Here is a 17,833-nt window from a genome sequence, read left to right as displayed (position 1 = left end):
CTCTAATATGCAAAAGCCTGCGTGATAAAAACTCTATTCTCTTTCCTAAGACCAGTATGGTTTAGAAGAGAAGGAAAACAGATTTGATTTGATGGTTGAGAAGCCTGGTTTTGACGCATGTAATTGGCTGGCTGTAATGAACTTGAGCCAGTTATTTAATCTTCCTGAACCTCAGTTTTCTCATTTATGGAGTGAAATTAATAATAGCTACTTGCTTTGTTATGATTTTTTACGACTAAATAAAACAAGGTATAAGATGCCCAGCACCAGGGCGTAAAATGCAACGCTATGAAAGTGGTAACTTAAACTGGTCAGACATGTGCTCCCTAGACTGAATGATTTTATAGACCCTTCCCTGAGACTGATAAGAAGGAGGTAAGAAACCTGGGCCAGGAGGGTCAGAATTCAGCCATCCCTGGGTGAAAAAGGACAAGAAGGAGGTTGCCTTCACATTCTGCTTAAGGCCTGTCCTGCCTAATGGTTTGCATTTGTGAAAATATTCGTCTGGGATTATGAATGCAACATGAAGCCATGGAAAAAAAAAGGCATGTTTACATCCTCTGCCAGGGTAATATAAGAATAGACAAAGCAAGTTTTCGAGTCTCTGAATAGTCAGGTGCACTGCCATCAAAATAAATTTTTATTTCTATTCTTTGCTGATAAATTATAGATAAAGGAAGCCACTAAAATACCCTGAAAAGGAAGATTCATATACAAATTAGATACCAGGGACAGATTTCACACTTACTTTGTAGGAGCCATTCTTTCCTTAACTGTGGGTGTTTGGGAAGTTCTTTTATTGTAGCCTTTGTTGCTTACAAGAAGGGGGAAAAAGCTTTAGTATACTCAGGAGAGAATGGTTTTGATTGGAGGCAGTGTTGTTCTCAGTGAGGGCTCACTTTCCTATATTGTAGTGTTTGCTAATATATAACCGAGAAAACCCATACGCGGCAGTAAGATAGTCTGATCTGACATACCGCCACTTATGATCGACCTGTTTTTATTACAGGAACGTGGGCAGCCCTATAATTTTTAAAGGGGAAAGTGGAAGATGTTATGCTGGCTACTGTGACTGCTAATGTCCTGATCTAGAAGGTCTTTGTCCTTTCTCATTCATTTCTCCTGTGAAGTCTGAATGGTGGGCTGGATTCAGTACATGCAGGGGGCTGCCAGTGACTTCCTGGGCTCTTGATGTAATCTTGATCGCCCCACTGCAATACCACAGCCTCAGTATAGTGTCATATTCAACCTGAGAATACTCAAGGAGAGAGTATAAACCTACTACCTCTAAAATTAAAAATAAAAGCATTAAAAATAGTATTTAGTGCTGGTTTGTGGCACTGGATATATAAACTCATTTATTGTTCTGGTAGCCCCAGAGCAAGAACTGTTGCAGTTGCAATGGGTGATATCATCTAAGGTTGTCATGACAACATTAATTTATCATTTCCAAACTTTGGTAGGATTTCACCTTCTGAATCTCCTGGATTGTCTTTAAGTTTATAGTTATTTCTCATTTATTAAGGCGAGGCATATTTAGCTATTGCTTACATAAATGCACTGAGTATCTTCGTGAATTTTACTGATGTGAAATTAGAAGCGTAGAAGGTGGGCACTGGAAAGAGACAGTGGATGCTGTGGCCTAACGGTCCCCCCAGAAGAAGGAATCCCTTCCACAGTATCCCAGTCAGCCAGCTGCCGTTCGAACCCTGCCAAGAATGAGGTGGTCACAGTTTTGTGACACTGAGGACTGCTGCCCACGGTAGCCTGCAGTGCTCCTAGATCTTGAGCCCCTTTAGATTTGGACCTTGTCTCATTTGTGGTTGGACCAATACTCATTATCACGCACATCAGTTACTGAAATCTGCCTCCCTGTAGCTTCCCTGTTCATCTCCTATCGCCCTTTGGAGTGCCACAGAATAGTCATGCACCTGAGTGTGGTAGGTCTTCAAATATTTGACCATCGCTATTGTATCTCCTGTTCGAAGTCTTCTCTTTTCAGGCTCACGTGGTTCCAGTGTTTCGGCTGAGATTCGCCATCCTGTTAACACTCTGGTCGCCCACCACTCTGCCTGTGCCATTTTAAAAGCGAGGCATCTTGAACTCAACACCCTGCTCCTGAGTTCTCTGAGTGGCGGAGGACACACGGCTGCCACTAACTCCCCGTCCAAGGCACCTTCTTTTGCTGATCTGGTCAGATCCTGTGTTGGCCTCCATTTTAAATGAGGGGCAGCACGTTGTTAGTTTATATTCAAAGTCAAGTAAAACTTCCCAGTCTCTTTCTAGATAGCCCCTACAAAGCCAGCTCTCCCGTATTCTGTATCTGTGCAGTTAACCTTGGGAACACACGTAGAGGACTTTACCTTTATTCTTGTTACATTTTGTCCCATCTTGGCAGATCATTTTTCCTCTCCATCAAGACATTTTTGAATACTAATTTCTAAAAGTTCAATCTCTCAGTGGTCCATTTTTCACTTATTTGTCAATTACACTTTTTGAGAAAGGTAATTCCTCTGTCATTGATAAAATGTGGACCAAGACAGAGAGAGCCCTGTATCTTTCTGCAAGAAACTTCTTGACATCCATACATGAATTGTATTAGCTGTTTTTTGTTTCTTTGTTTGAACTAGTTTGATCATCTCGCACTTGTGTTTACTTTCTTGCCCCCAAGCTCTCTAAGAGGATACAGTTAGGAAAGACTTAGTCAGATGCCTCAGTGGCACTATCATTATTGATCCACTTATTGCCAATCATAGAACTATATTACAAAATGAAACGAGATGAATTGGAGTAACTTTTAGATTGCATTCATTTTTCCTTAGAAAAGTTTACTAAAAAACATATGTAAATATTTTTAATTTATTAAAAAATAATTTTGTAAAGTAAATTCATACTTCACCTATAATTTCAATTCACGTGAACTTGTTTGGTTCAAAGGAATTGCTTTTTTGTATATCATTCAGTTCTCTTTATGGAATCATTGCTTTGGAAACTAATTGGTGGTGGGACAGGAAATCACTCCTTAGGTGTCACTCCAGCACATCATTATACTCACATCTCCTGGGACAGACAGTAATCAGGCTGAATCATGTCCAAATAGCATGCTGGAGTCTATGTAAATGGATCCATGACAGTTTCACTAACTGTGACCATGACAGAGGATGCACTGATGGCATCATGTCACTAATGGATGTGTTTTCTCTAAATGGAAAATCCTGTATTATTCAAAGAGGGTTTTTTTTTCCTTCTCACACAAACTCTTTGACTTTTATATTAATATCAAATGTCTGTCACTTATACATATGGTGTTTGTGTACTATGTTTTGTTTTACTTGTGTACAAAATAGTCTTTTACACACTTTTTACCTTGGACTGGATGGAAAGAAAAAATAATTTGAAAGAATAGTAGCACGAGGAACTTAAATCTGTAATAAGTCAAGGAATAAACTCTTGCTTCTTAAAAATACTACTCTTTGGTAGTGCTTTAGATTTTCCAAAATGCTCTCACAAGTTTTTTTTTGAAAAACGTTTTTGCTGACTGTAAAAATAATTGCATACTCGTTGAATTTGGAAAAAGTACTGAAATGGATGAAAGAGAATTAAAAGTCAGCTAAAATTTCACCACCCAGAGATTGTCATTGTCATTGTATCTGGTGTGTTTTCCTTCCAGACATGGATGTATGTGTAGTTGTGAGTACGTGCATACGTGTGTGTGTGTGTTTAAACTAGCTTCATGGTGGACCTAGGCAGTTTGTACTCAGCAATCAGTGTGACATAGTAGTTAAAAGTGCTTTGGAATCAGACACTTGGAGATTTCAGTCCTGGCTATGCTACTCATGTAGTGACTGTAAATTGCTTAAACTATCAAAACTTCAATTTCTACTTCTATAAAATAGGGATAATAATAGCATGTATCTAGTAGGTTTATTGTAAGAATTAATAAAATAATGAACGTAAAGTACATAGCATGGTGCATGCCTTATAGTAAATGCTCAGTAAATGTGAGCTATTATTGTTATTATACAGGTTTTCTTATCTGTTTTCCTCACTTAAATTCTAGGGTAGTAATTTCTCTTGTCAAAAAATGTTATTTGAGAAATATTTGGAATGACTGCATACATTTCAATATGTGAATGTACCTTAATGTAATCATTTCCCTATGCTTAGACCATTTCCAGTTCTTTGCTGTCATAAAGAGCAGCACAGTTAACATCCTTTACATTTTTTGTGTGCATAGACAACAAAATGAATGACTAATGGCATTTTACAGAGAGGCAGAAAAAAATGATCAATTCTTTAGTATCTCCTTAATATGCCAGGTTATATGCTTGGTTTTTTAATCTCAAAATTCTCATTGAACTCTTCCACGACCCCGTTGAGGTACATCTGTTACCCCTATTTTTGGATGAAAAAGCTCTGAGGGGAGACAAGTAGTTTGCCCAAGGTCACAGAGATAGTGGTGGTAGAGATGGTATTTGAAGCCAGCTGTCTGATTTCAAAGCTTAAGCGTTTCCATTCTGGCAGGCAGTTCATGCCTATCTTTTTAAGGCTGGCGGCATGAATAGTTACCATTGTGCTTTTCACAAAATGTCACTTGGTGCCACATAAAAGATAGGACACTTGGCTGGAACTCTGGGCTTACTCAATATAGTACCTCTTGTGTGCGTATGTTCTTATATGTTTTGGAATCAAGCCTCATTAAAATAAGGTGCTAACTAAAGGAAATCAAACATTGGTATGATGATTTGATGAAAGCAAACCTCAGGGAAGAAAACATTTATTTAGTCAAAAGCACAAAAGTCATCTTTGTTTTAGTTGGATGGACTAGGCCAGAATTACTTATCTCGCTAGGAATCAGAGTATTTCACACAAATCAGTATAGGAATTAAACAGTAACAGCCAAAGTAAATTGATGCTGTCAAAAGGGGTTATAAGTTTCATTACTTGTATATTAGGGGTTGAAAGGAAAAATCTTTAGCCTTAGTTGTAAGATGCTGCATCAGGAAAGAGCTGGAACAATTGCTGTAGGTATAAGTATAGGTATAGGGGAGACATAACATTTACTGGGACAAACCCCCAAAGAATTATTTGGTGAACTGACAGGTTGTCTTTAAAAAGTCAGCCATTCGGAACATTTATCTTGGCAGCTCTCAAATCTGACTCACAGCGTGTAGTGTGGCAGTCAATTTTTGAAGGAAAAACGCATAATTAATATGAAAATCAAGGTATAAGGTATTGCCAGTCAGTACCCAACACACAGTTTCTTAGAACAAAGGAGCAATTGAAGTTGTCTTTTAATAGGGTAATCCTGGTTTGTCATTTTGTAGGTTTCAGTTCTTAGTAAAAATGAAAGAAAAAAAACCCCTAGTAGTAATATTTCATATCCAAGAGCTACTTTGTTGCAGAGCTCATACCCAACTCTTGTCTAGTCAAGAAAGTTATCTTTGGTTTTTGAGTTCTTGAATTTTCATAGCCCTTGAGCTTACACATTTGCCTCAGAAGTGTCCCAGCGTTCCTTCGGTCATTTTAGTTCTTACAAGGGAGGAACGGTGTCCGTCGTAGCCCAATGACTAAGAAGGTTTGTATCGACACAGCACGCCCACCAGCTTGGCCTGTGGAGAGCCTGTGCCCCATCGTGGTTTGCAGGTGGGAAGGGCCCAGCGAGTTCAGTTTGGGCTTGCTGCACAGCTAGTGAGTAGGTAGAACTGTGCACAAGACGGTGGGTGTGAATCTGTGGATGGGATCCGAGATGTGACTCCGTGCAGCGCGCGCTCCGTAGCTGTCTAACACTAGGCAAAGTGCTTTACTGTCTCTGAGCCTCAGCTCCCTCTGCTCTCACGCAGAGATAATGACTCCTGCACAAAGGTCATAGGGAGGATTAAATGCATTGAGCAAACCAGTGGGTGAACTCAAAAGTGCTTTCATGGTTAGCTCCCAAGTTATTAATTAATGGCCACAGGTCGTGCCTCCCAAGGAGAAGCCGATTTACCATTTAAAATATTTTCAAATGAATAATGGGAATATTTGTAAAATATATATTTGTAATATTTGTAAAATATATGTAAATATAATATATGTAATATATTATATGTAATATTTGTAAAATATATGTAAAAATACACCACTCCTGGGGCTAACCTCTCCAGACCCTCCTAACTCTTTGCTTATACTCTATCCAATAATAAAGGGACAGGCCCTTTCTCTGCCCAGGAAGCCCCCAGTGCCCAGCGAGCTTGGCATCTCTCAGAGCTTAACTACTCACTCCCGTGGCACATCCCTCGATGAGGGAAGGAAGCCCTTGGCATCAGTAGGTGGTTCCTTTGAACACAGAACAGACCTTTATAAAAATAGCCATTTAGGTCTATTATGTTGTTCCAAGATAGAAGCAAAACTTGTATATTTGATGCATTATTTTAGCTTTCAACTAAAAAAAGGCTCACAATAAAAGACTATCAGATAGAAAAGCATATTCCAACAGGGTTGCATTATAAACAATGATAGGAAACTCTTTGATTATTAAAGCAATCATTTTGCCAGAGGGGAGAATGAAAGAGAAGAAGTTAGGAATTTTGACACTGGACATCACGCATACTTTCCTGAAGTCTCCTGTGGTTTTCCCCCAGCCCCTGGTAACGTAGGCAAGGGCTCAGAAACTGCCTTTGAGTCAGGCTGCCAGAGAGTCAATCCCACTCCAGGGGCTGCGCTCATTCCCTTTCCCCTGGGGCTGCTGCCGGCTAACCTGCCTTCCCTTCCTTGCCTCCCAGGTGGTCGTGGTGGCCCTTTCTCTCTGTCCTTTAAAAGGACAGGATTTGTTCATTGGCCACCCCAGCCTGGGCTCACCGTAGGACCCTTATGAAGGTGCTTCAGGTACTTAATGACTGAAATGTCTCCGTGGCATTCCTCGGAGATCGGCGGGGTGTGGGTCAACCAAGTGCTGGATGTTTTATACAGACCCCCATGAACACTTAGCAGTAGGGAGCCAACGGAGGGCCCACGGAGCCCCGGACTCCTTGAGCCCGCTAGCTGGGAATGCTAACCCTGCTTGCTATACTCATCTTGAATCAATTTCTAAATTTTGTTTCTCCTTCTATGCAGGAAACTATTCTGAATTTCCCTTATTTGCTTTGGTACCGCATTTCATTCAGCTCATTTCTTCATCAGCTATGTTTTGAGCGTCTGCTCTGTACTAGGCAAAGTGAGAGGAACAAAAAGCAACCAAACGTTGGAAAGGAGAGAACAGTTCACACCTCAGGTAGAAAGCAAAACATGCCTCCAGGGTTGAGAGAGAGGGAGAGGTTAAGTATGTCATGATTTTTTTTTCTTTTTTGAGCTGTACTTTCTACAATAAATTGTACTGCCTAAAAATCTATACCAGTATTCATTTATGTAGCAAATCCCATTGTAGTGAGAAGTCCTGTTATCTATGATTGGGACAAGCATCATTTAGAACACAATTTTAGGGCAGCAGAAGACTTTGGACTGTCCCTTGGAGTGAGTTGAAATGGGATTTGACCTATATATCAAGCTTTTCCTTGATATTTTTCATTTCCATGTGTCAACAAATACTTGACTTGATACTAAAGCCAGTTAAATCAATATTTCTTGCTGTAGTCAGGTACAGCAACATATAACCAAGGGCAACATACCCCCACCAGCCATATTCTGTTAGGTACATGTATTTTATCCTAAACCTACTTGACTGAACTACTTTCATATGAATAGGATGAAAATATCAACATAACTACCATTAAAAAAAAAGAAAAGCCAGAGAATCTCTGATCTAGCCCCTCGCCCTTCATTTAAGCAATCCCATAGTTTATTTTGCTCACTTTCATCATAAGGAATGACAATATGGAAAAGATCTTGATTGTGGTAGCTGTGGTTTCTTTCTCTTTTCTCTAAAGTGTTCACTGTAACCCATTCTCCCAACTCCCATCCCAACCAGAGGATTTCTGAACACAGCGCAAAGTGGCAAATACCAGTAAGCCCAAGTCTCAGACTGTAGGAATCTAATCAATGTGATGAAAGGGAGAGTGAGGTGGAAGCCTCTTACTTACTCTTTTTCTGAACTTTTAATTGTTAGAAAATTTCTGAAAATTATGTAGTAAAAACTCAGTGTTTCCATAAACAAACGGCCTGAAGCATCAATTTATAAACACCAACAAATTTATTTACTGTTATTAGAAGAGCCTAACTTCTCTTGCCTGTGTACTATCAATGGAAGAGTGACTGTCATTTATTGGGCTCCTACTCTGTGCTAAGCATGTACAATATCTCACCTCTAACAGCCAAAATGATGCTTTAAGCACGTATTATTATTTCCATTTCATGTTCAACTTCGGCTGCTGAGTAACTTATCTAAGGGCACCAAGCTAGAAAGGGTATAAGCAGGGATTTGAACCCAAGTTTGTCTGGTTCCAAAGCCTTTTCACTTTTACATCAGGAATCTTGAGAGTGTAAAAAGATTTTGTTTTCAAATTGTTAAAGTTACACGTGCTCATTATAGGAAGTTTGGAAAGCAGACAAAATTGTAAAGAAGAAAAAAATCACTCAAATTCTTCACCCCGGGGATGATCACTACTAAAATTTTATTTTTCTTTCTAGGCTTAAGAAAGCTATAATTTATATATCCAAGAGGGTATTGTTCCTCAGAGCTGTCATCCTTGAAGTTTATTCATGTTCTCTAACAATGTTGCCATTGCTTAAAGCATTTGTGGAGCCAATTTAGGAACTAAATTCTCTGTAGACTCCCATGCACTGGGTACTTCGGTAGAGACATAGCAAAGAGGGTGTATCCATTACCTAAATACCTGTCAAAATAATACATTTTTATGTTCTACCTTTTTGTGCCTTCTAATGTTATATGCTGCAAATATTTGACCATCCTGTAAAGAATACCGTCATTGCCCTCTCTAAGAACCATAAACATCTTCTGCGACTTCAATTGTGGTAGGAGATGGAATTTACCAAAATGCTGCTTCCTCCCATGTCAAAGATTGATGGACATTTTGGGTTATGTTTAAAAGTCTTTATTAAAAATTAAATCAATAAATGTTTAATGTCTCATTTGACAACTCATGTTATTTGTTACATTGTCCACACAACAATGTTTGCCTTTTGTGGTACGTAAAGAAAATCAAAGAATTGTTTTTGTCAGAGTTGGAAAAGCACATTTTAAAATCAATTTCTTTTTAATGGAAGTGTTATACTCACTGAATTATTTCCCTCCAAGGAGTTTCTGTGAAAGCAAATATATCTTAAGTGTGATGAACTGATCTTTAAATAAAGTCGGTAGCATCTTTTGTCGAAGTGTTTCGCAAAGAAGCAGGCACGCGTGCGCACTCACACACACATACATAAAAGATCGCTATCAAAATGGCCATTGGTATACTTTATCAAAGTGAAGAAAGTCAAGTAATTAAGTGCCGGCTGAGTTCTCATCTCTTTGGTTTATTGCACACAACACTATTACTTTCAGAAAACAAACCTAACCCTCAGCTCAAGCATCTCCCTGGTTGTCTGGCTTGTGCCTTATTTTTCACAGACATTCTTATCTGCCCCATAAGGTTAGCATGCCACCCCCTTCCCAGATTGCTGGGCACCTGGGACACCGGGACCCTGGGTCCTAAGATTGGTGCAGAGTCCTTCGGGGCCACACCCAGAGCCCCGATGGGGGCCCACCGGGCACGCGCAGGTGTCCTAAGGGCTGCCCTCTTCCCTGGTCTTCCGATGGCCGAGATTTCCCGTGGTGAGACTTCATCGTGCTCTCAGAGCTCATTACAAAGTGTAGGCTTTGTCTTGTGTTTTAATCCTGGGCGCTATTCACAGTGCCTGGCATTGTGCTCAGTCAGTGTGTTAGAGAAACGAAGGGTTGCAATATATTCTCGCAGAAATGGACTGTTCGGAGGAAAGGGAGTCTGATTACAAGAGAGTCAGAATAGAATGGTGGATTCGAATCTCAGGGCTTAAGGGCCTCTAGGTCAGTCCTCTCGCTTAAAGATGAAAACCGGAGAGGTCAGCTGACTTGGAAAAGGTCACCTAGAGAGATGGCGCCAAGCCAGGCACAGCATCCAGCATCCTGAGGTCCTGTCCTGTCCTTCCCAGTGCTCCCTCCTGTCCTCGTTCCCCGGTTGTTTCATGGAGGTTGAGCTGACTTTGCAGGATCAGTGACCAGAGCATTTGAAGCCCCACGCGGTGCTTAACAGAGCAACGGATGCAGAGGGGTTCTCAGGGAACGCTTGAAGAGATTGTTGACTTAGTGAGTGATTGCCTGGTTGACTTAGGAGCCCAGCACCTGTCTCTGTGCCTAAGTGGTTACTAGCTGAATGGTGAGTTCCCTGGGCTTGTGTGGATATTACAGGCTATGTTTTGGAAAGGAGATCATTACAGAAACAATAATGATAATAACAGTAACTAACATTTATTTGTGGTAAATTAGGCAGCATATCCCTGTGGTTTAAAGTCTAGGCCCTGTGGTCAGATGGTCACAGAATCCCAGCTCCATCACTTGCTTTGTATATATATATATATATATATATATATATGTATATTTTTTAGATATTGGGGGTAGGAGTTTATTAATTAATTTATTTACTTTTGCTGTGTTGGGTCTTCGTTTCTGTGCGAGGACTTTCTCTAGATGCGGCAAGCGGGGGCCGCTCTTCATCGCGGTGCGCAGGCCTCTCACTATCGCGGCCTCTCTTATTGCGGAGCACAGGCTCCAGATGTGCAGGCTCAGTAGTTGTGGCTCACGGGCCTAGTTGCTCCGCGGCGTGTGGGTCCTCCCAGACCAGGGCTCGAACCCGTGTCCCCTGCATTAGCAGGCAGATTCTCAACCACTGCGCCACCAGGGAAGCCCCTTGTATATTTTTATGAGACAGGTGCTTTCACCTTTTGGCGCCTCATTTTCTGTATCTGCAAAATGCCAGTGGTAATAGTGCCTACCTCAGAGTATCGAAGAGTTAACCCATTGAGGCCCTAGAACAACGCCAAGCACCTTGTAAGAAAGTAATAAATGTTAGCTGTTGTTATTAAAATATCACTACTATGTGTGCCAAATTCATTGCACAAATTATATACTATCCAGTCTTCCCAACATCTCTGTGAGGAAGCTACTATTATTGATATTGTCCCCCATTTTACAGTTGAGTAAACTGAGGCTTTAAGTCACAGGTAAGACCCAATTCCTTGTCTGCCTGACTCCAGAGCCTGTGCTTGGGTGTGGGTGTGAGGGAGATGAGTGGTATGGCTTTGAAATGTGAGATCTGACTTCCCAAATTTCTTTTTCTCCTAGAGCACTGCAGACTCTGACCACTGTCAGGAATATCTCCGTGGATTCCCAGGTAAGCAGAGCTGATCCCTCCCTTCTCTGTATCCTCCTGCTGCCCACATGGCCGGCTGCCCCTGCACCTGCAGCTGACTCCCACAGCTCTTGTCACAGTCTGTCAGCCTTTCAGGATTTTAGCACCACAGTGCTCCTGTCTAGGTGTACAGACCGAAGAGACAAGTCGCTCATGATGGGGTGGGGGATGGGGGTTGGAGGCAAGGAGCAGAGGACTGGAAGCAGTCCTCCCCCACCCACCTGTGCCCTCTCCACCTACATCACCTACATCGACGTTTCTATGGATTTCTGTAGTTTCATGCATGCGAAATACCTCAAAGTACCAGGGGAGAAAAGTCTTTATTTATAGAGATCGTTGTGTTGTAGAAAGGAATTATGGTTAAGAGTGGTGGGCCCTGGGGTCAGACTACTTGGCTTTCCCTCCTTGAAGTGATGACCATTTTTGCTGTTGTCGAAGAACTTGGTCCAGTGAATCTGGAAGTCTGGCTTGCAGTCGTCAGTGCTCACTCAGCATTGAGTGGGGAGTGGAAGGACACAGACTTTGAGCCAGACAGCCTGGCTTTGAATCTTGCTTCTGCTGCCTAGTAACTGTACAGTCTCTGCATGTCACCTGCCTCTCTGAGCCTTAGTTTCCTCCTCTTTAATATGGGGATGATTATACCCATCTTGCAGAGTTGTTGGGATATTTCTAGCTCATGTATGTAAAGTGGACTATATAAGATTGACCTTCAGTTAAATGGTAATTATTATTGTTATCAGTTATTGGTATTTGACTGGGTTCATCACAAGTATTTGTTGGAGGGGAAACATGTTGTTATTTTTCGTTCCTCATACTTTACAAAAATATTTTTATTTTTATATTTTTCCCCCCAGCAGTCTTGCTTGTTTAAAGTAATTTGCTTAGCAAGCCATTTTTCACTGTGAAAAGATCACCTCTGGTCTAGATCCTGTCAAATGATTGTAAATTCCAAATTGAATTAGTCCAAAATAATGAGGTCTTATTGTACCTGGATGTTTCCATGAATGTTTAAACTTGATTCTTTTTACATAACCCTGAAACTTCAGTAGTAAGATGACTGTAACTTTTTGAAAAGAGCCATTAACGTTGGTTGTTTTCCATGAATGGAATAGAATACTTTACTTCCTCATATCCGAAATCTGAATCACCACGAAAACATTTTCTTTATTGTTGTTCAGAGAGAATTATTATGGAAACTACTGGTTGATTCTTCCTCTCTGTCTCTGTCTCTGTCTCTGTCTCTGTCTCTCTCTCTCTCTCACACACACACACACACCCCTTAGTTTTTCTTTCACACACACACACACACACACACACACACACACACAGCTTAGTTTTTCTTTCCATTAGGCAACTGAAGAGTTACTATGTAAATTCTGGCAGCCTTCTCCCCATCAGACAAGCAAGGGCACAATCAATTCCTGTTTTCTTGGAACGTACCAGATAATCAGAAGCTCTGATTATTCTGATGGAAGGCAACAAACAGCTTGATGGAAAGACGTACCAACTGAAAACAATTCTGATCATATTTTTGTCAGGAGAATGAGATGCCTCCAGCTGCCTGTCACTCATTATATTAGAGGTAGAAAGCAGGAACGTTTTGGCCTGCGAAAGATTACGGTTGTCTCACGCTGGAACGCCGGTTTTACTGGCTGCTCATCCCCGAACAGTGACATTGGACGTCCATTCTGTAACTCATCTTGCCAGTCGGTCGTAGTCTCAAACCCATGTCACATGAGCACACTTAAGGAATTTTCTAATTATAGTTCAAAGTCTTTACTTTTATCTTTTTACGCTCATTCTGCAGACATCACTGATTGAAATGATTTCTCCCTCAGCATAATCCTATTGCCGGCAGTCACAAAAGAACAGGGAGATGGCAAATGAAACCCACAGTAACTGAAGAGGTGTCCGAATTCAATTAGGAAGCGACCTCTCCCATGCGGACGCATAAGCCATCTAAATGCATTTTAATTGTGAGCTGTGGTACTTATCTGGCCATGTTTATTTGGGATGCAAGTGCCAAAGCTGGATTTAGACCAGAACTCCGATCTTCAAGCTCTAACGACTAATTTGGGTATCCATCGAATCCCTTAATTCATTTCTTAATTAGTTCTCCCAGAATTAGAGTTGCTTGGTTACAATCATTTCCACAAAAATTTCCAATAAAAACAAACGTACATAGATTTTTTTTCCCCCTTTGGTTCACACATTTGCCCTGGTCTTAAAGAACTATTCTTCTTGGTAATCAAAATTATAACAACAATGACAACAACAAAACTAACATGTTGCCAGGCAGTAGAGTGTGAACTGAGGCACCAGGAACCGGTTTGATTCCCAACTCAACTACTTACAGCCATGGGACCTGGGTCAAGTTACTTTCCCTCTCTGGGCTTCAGTTTCCTTTTATAAAATGGGAAGGATAATAGTACATAGCTCATAGGGTTGTTTTAAGGATTAAAAAGGCATTGCGGGCTTCCCTGGTGGCGCAGTGGTTGAGAGTCCGCCTGCCGATGCAGGGGACATGGGTTCGTACCCCGGTCCGGGAAGATCCCACATGCTGCGGAGCGGCTGGGCCCGTGAGCCATGGCCCCTGAGCCTGCACGCCCGGAGACTGTGCTCCGCAACGGGAGAGGCCGCAACAGTGAGAGGCCCACGTACCACACACACACACAAAAAACAGAATAAAAAAGGCATTGCATGTAAGAACTAATAGGCAGTCAGTGCCTGACATTATCATAGATGCTAGTTATTCTGTTTTTTGTCAATAAGACAGTGGGAGACGGAGGAGCAGATTTGCTGGTGCCACAATGTTGTCATCCAAGTATGTCCCATTTCTGTAGTCCATTTGGAGATCACTCATGATGGTCATGAAACATTGGAGACTCTGAGGTTGGAATTAATCTCTATTGTTTGTATTTGTACTCCTCAGTTTAGCTCAGGATTAACATTTTTGACTTTCCATGCTTGATCAATATGAGTGCTAACTTGAAACCTTTTGGTGCAAACTTGCTTTAAAATTTGAATGAACATTTTGTTCTCTCAGTAGACACAATATTGGCCCTCATTAAAAGGAAAAATGCAATTACAGTATGTAAAAAATATATATGTGGTGGGGAAAGGAGATTTGGGGGTATTGGCTTCAGTAAATTATTGGAAATTTTCAGACTATTTTTTAACAGAGTTAAATGCATTTAATGTCTTGGTTCAAATTTAGTCAGTGTGCAGAAGTGAAAGTCTAGGGAAAGATAAATCTAGTAATTTAATGAACTTTCCTCATGGCTACATAAGAGTTAGTTTACATTAAAATTGATTTCTAAGTGATTCACTGGAATTAACCTTTCTTAGGTTTTTGTTTTGTTTTGTTTTAGAAACTAAGGTCCCATCCAGCAATTCCACTCTCATGCATGCACAGGTGTGCACTTGTCTGTGTATTCTAGAGAAATGTACACTTGCGTACATCCAGAGATGTGTAAATTGTTCTTAGCAGCATTATTTGTATTCATCTCAAATTAGAAACACAGAATATCCATCAATAGTAGAATGGATGAATAAACGGTGGTGGAATCGTAAGGAATTATGATGCCTATAACTATATAGTGGAATATTATGCAGCAATGAAAAAAGAATAAATTAGTGCTACACACAAGAAGAGGGATACATCTTAAGACGTAATGTTAAAAGAAAGAAGATACTAAGTATACATAGCAATTTTATTTCATTTATGTAAAGTATGAAAACAGACAAAACTAAACTCTGTTGCTAAGGGTTACAGACATAAGTGGCCAGGAATTTATTACTGAAAGAATCAGTATAGTGGTTCCCTCTGAAAGGCATGCTGGGGGAGAGAGAGGAGTTGCGGGGCTCCTGCAAGTGCTGACAATGTTCTGGTTTTTGACAGGGGCTGGCAGTTGCATGGGTAATACACAGTATATACATCAAACATTAATGTTTCATGTGCTTTTCTGGTTGTGGCTTAGAGTTCATAATTTTAAAAGTTTTTAAAAAGGCAAAATAAACTCTTTCCAACCCAGGTTGGTTTATCCTTGTCCTGCATAGTTTTAGGCCAAGAGATTCCTGTGATTATAAGTGACTCTAGAAGTAAACTACTGCCTCACTGCCTGGCAAAGTGGCCTCCAAGATAGGATATGTACCCACAGGGAGCTCTTGAGAAGATTCATTTGGTTGAGAAAGACAGTGATTAGAATTTTCATTTACATTCATTTTATTATCATGAAGCATTATGATAACAGATGGTGACTATATTGGCACTGGCATCATTCCTGGGTCCACGTGTCAAATGGTCGAGTATCACCTGGAGGGAGGGAGGTGAGGCCTCCTCTTCACAGTGGCTTCCCCTCTGGCTCATCTGCTTTGGTTATTTTGCGGAATATATCATGCCTGGTCAACTGTATTTACAAATTCTGTGTTTTAGTTTTAACAAACCCTCACAGAGTCTTAAAAAGATTCTACAAAGAATTCCCATAAATTGAAGATAATTTTAATATTGCAAGCAACAAGAAAATGTCAAAGTTTAACATGAACTCTGTCGGCCCTGTTATGAGGTAATGACAGTGTTCATCTAATCCGATCTTGCAAGAAGCTGGCCACCAAAATTCTAAATTATCTGGAAGACGTACAGATTTATATCCACTGTGGTTAATTAGTCATGAATCTCGTCCTGGGTGTATTTGACTTGAGACATCATGGTTAGCAAAATAGTACATCAATTCTGTCATTCTATTCTATTTTTTTATGTTTTATAATGTATATACAATAATACATGTATATGAATTGTAACAAATGATTATATGTAGTTAGTACAATAATACATATATATGAATCATAAACAAACAGCCAAACCTTTTTTTGTTCAAACGTGTAAGATGAAAATACCTTGGACGCCACTGCCCTGTAGTTCAAAGGCTACTCCCTGCTAATAGTTAAAATGTGTAGGAGAAGGTAAACTTATTATCCGTGTCAAAAAGAGGCACTTCTTGGTCTTAATGTTTTTATTGACAAATATCATCATAAGGCAATAGTTTATATTTTTTACTTTATTAAGACTTTCCCCAAGCCCTTGGTTTGGAGTTGGGTAGGAAAAAATGAAAAGATGTATATACTCAGAATAGCTCTGTTTTTCTGTTTTGCTTATATTCCCTGTAAGATTCCTTTATGGTTACATATATACACACACACCGAGGTGTAGTGGGAAGGGTGCTTGACCAGCATTCAGGAGACCTGGTTCTAAGCCTAGTTCTGCCACTTGCCAGCAATCAGGCCACAGCACGGAGGCAGTACCCTCTCTGAGCTGTCCTTGCCTTTTCTCTCTCCTGAGGGGATAATAGCAACCCTTCCCTGGCCCTGACAGTGATCACATGTGAGAGCATCTGTAAAATGGAGTTTCCTACAAACAGAAGGAATTATGGTCCTGTCCCTTCTACTTCACCTTTAACAAAACGTAGCTTCTTATTAAAGTACTAACGTCCTTAACCTACAGGGCTGTTTTGATTGGAAGCTACAGAAACTGACTGGCTAGCTTAAACCAAAACAGAATTATTTTTGAATTGTTTTATTGGCAGGATCCTGGGGCATCTATAGCATTGAAGGGATGGTAGAACCTTCAAACTGCATGAAGGGCCACCACCAGGGAAGGCCTTGCAGACTCGACATAGGGCTTTGTGGTCTCTTCTCTAAGGCACTGCTGTCAGTGTGATGGAGTGCTGATGACGTCTACGTGCTGGGGTTCATAGTTCAAAGTCTGAGGCTCCAAGAAGAGGGAACCTAATTTATCCAACTTAGGTCGATGACCGCCTTTTGACCAGTCAGCCTCAGGTGAGGGGAAAAGGTCACATAGGGTAGACAAGGTTCCTGGGAGCTCTAGCCCTGCATGTCTGGGCCATCTCAGGAAATGAGGCATCCCTGTGAGCTTCTGCCTACCACTGGTATTAATGTTTCTATAGTTGCTAATGACTCAACTCTCTTTAAGGGGTTTGAATAAAAGGAATCAAAGAAATTTAAATACGGAAGTATATATGAGCATTTTCTTCAATACATGTCAATGCACCTAACTGAGTCTGGGCTTCTATTTTTCTTGAGGTGAACACTGAAGTTGAAATCACTTTCATTAGATGTTGAAAATTCTCTGTAGGTCCCAAGGGGTCCTTCTGCCCAGGCTGCTTCTCTAAGGTTTGACTCCACTTCTACCTTTAGCTAGTGCTTTACCTCTGGTCAGAAAGAAGGCATTAAATGAATTTTAGGATTCTTAATGCTGATGCAGTCTTCACTGACAGCCTGACTTGACCTAAAATTTTATGCCAATGTGGAAAGAAGGTAAGAGAGGTACACAGAGACTGTGTACCACAAGCAAGTCATCATACCACTAAAGGACCTTAATTTTTTTCTCTTGTGAACCTATTAAAGTATATTGGAATATATCACAGCCATTTCTAGACAGACGTATCCAGCTGTTC

At 40.6% G+C, this 17,833-nt stretch overlaps 1 protein-coding gene across 5 annotated transcripts in view; it reads left to right on the top strand.

Moving 5' to 3' along the window:
- The window catches only part of SPATS2L (spermatogenesis associated serine rich 2 like), a 169,421-nt gene that overhangs the window by 11,288 nt on the left and 140,300 nt on the right, over positions 1-17,833 (top strand). For all 5 annotated transcript variants that reach the window (XM_019939192.3, XM_019939191.3, XM_019939196.3 and 2 more), the window contains exon 2: positions 11,294-11,342. The gene's annotated coding sequence lies outside the window, so the exon portion shown is untranslated. The remainder of the gene's footprint in view (positions 1-11,293; positions 11,343-17,833) is intronic.

The sequence above is a fragment of the Tursiops truncatus genome, chromosome 7, assembly GCF_011762595.2.
Source record: "Tursiops truncatus isolate mTurTru1 chromosome 7, mTurTru1.mat.Y, whole genome shotgun sequence".
Lineage (NCBI taxonomy): Eukaryota > Metazoa > Chordata > Mammalia > Artiodactyla > Delphinidae > Tursiops > Tursiops truncatus.
The sequence above is the reverse complement of the archived record's forward strand: the minus strand, read 5'-3'. Positions and strand labels throughout refer to the sequence as shown.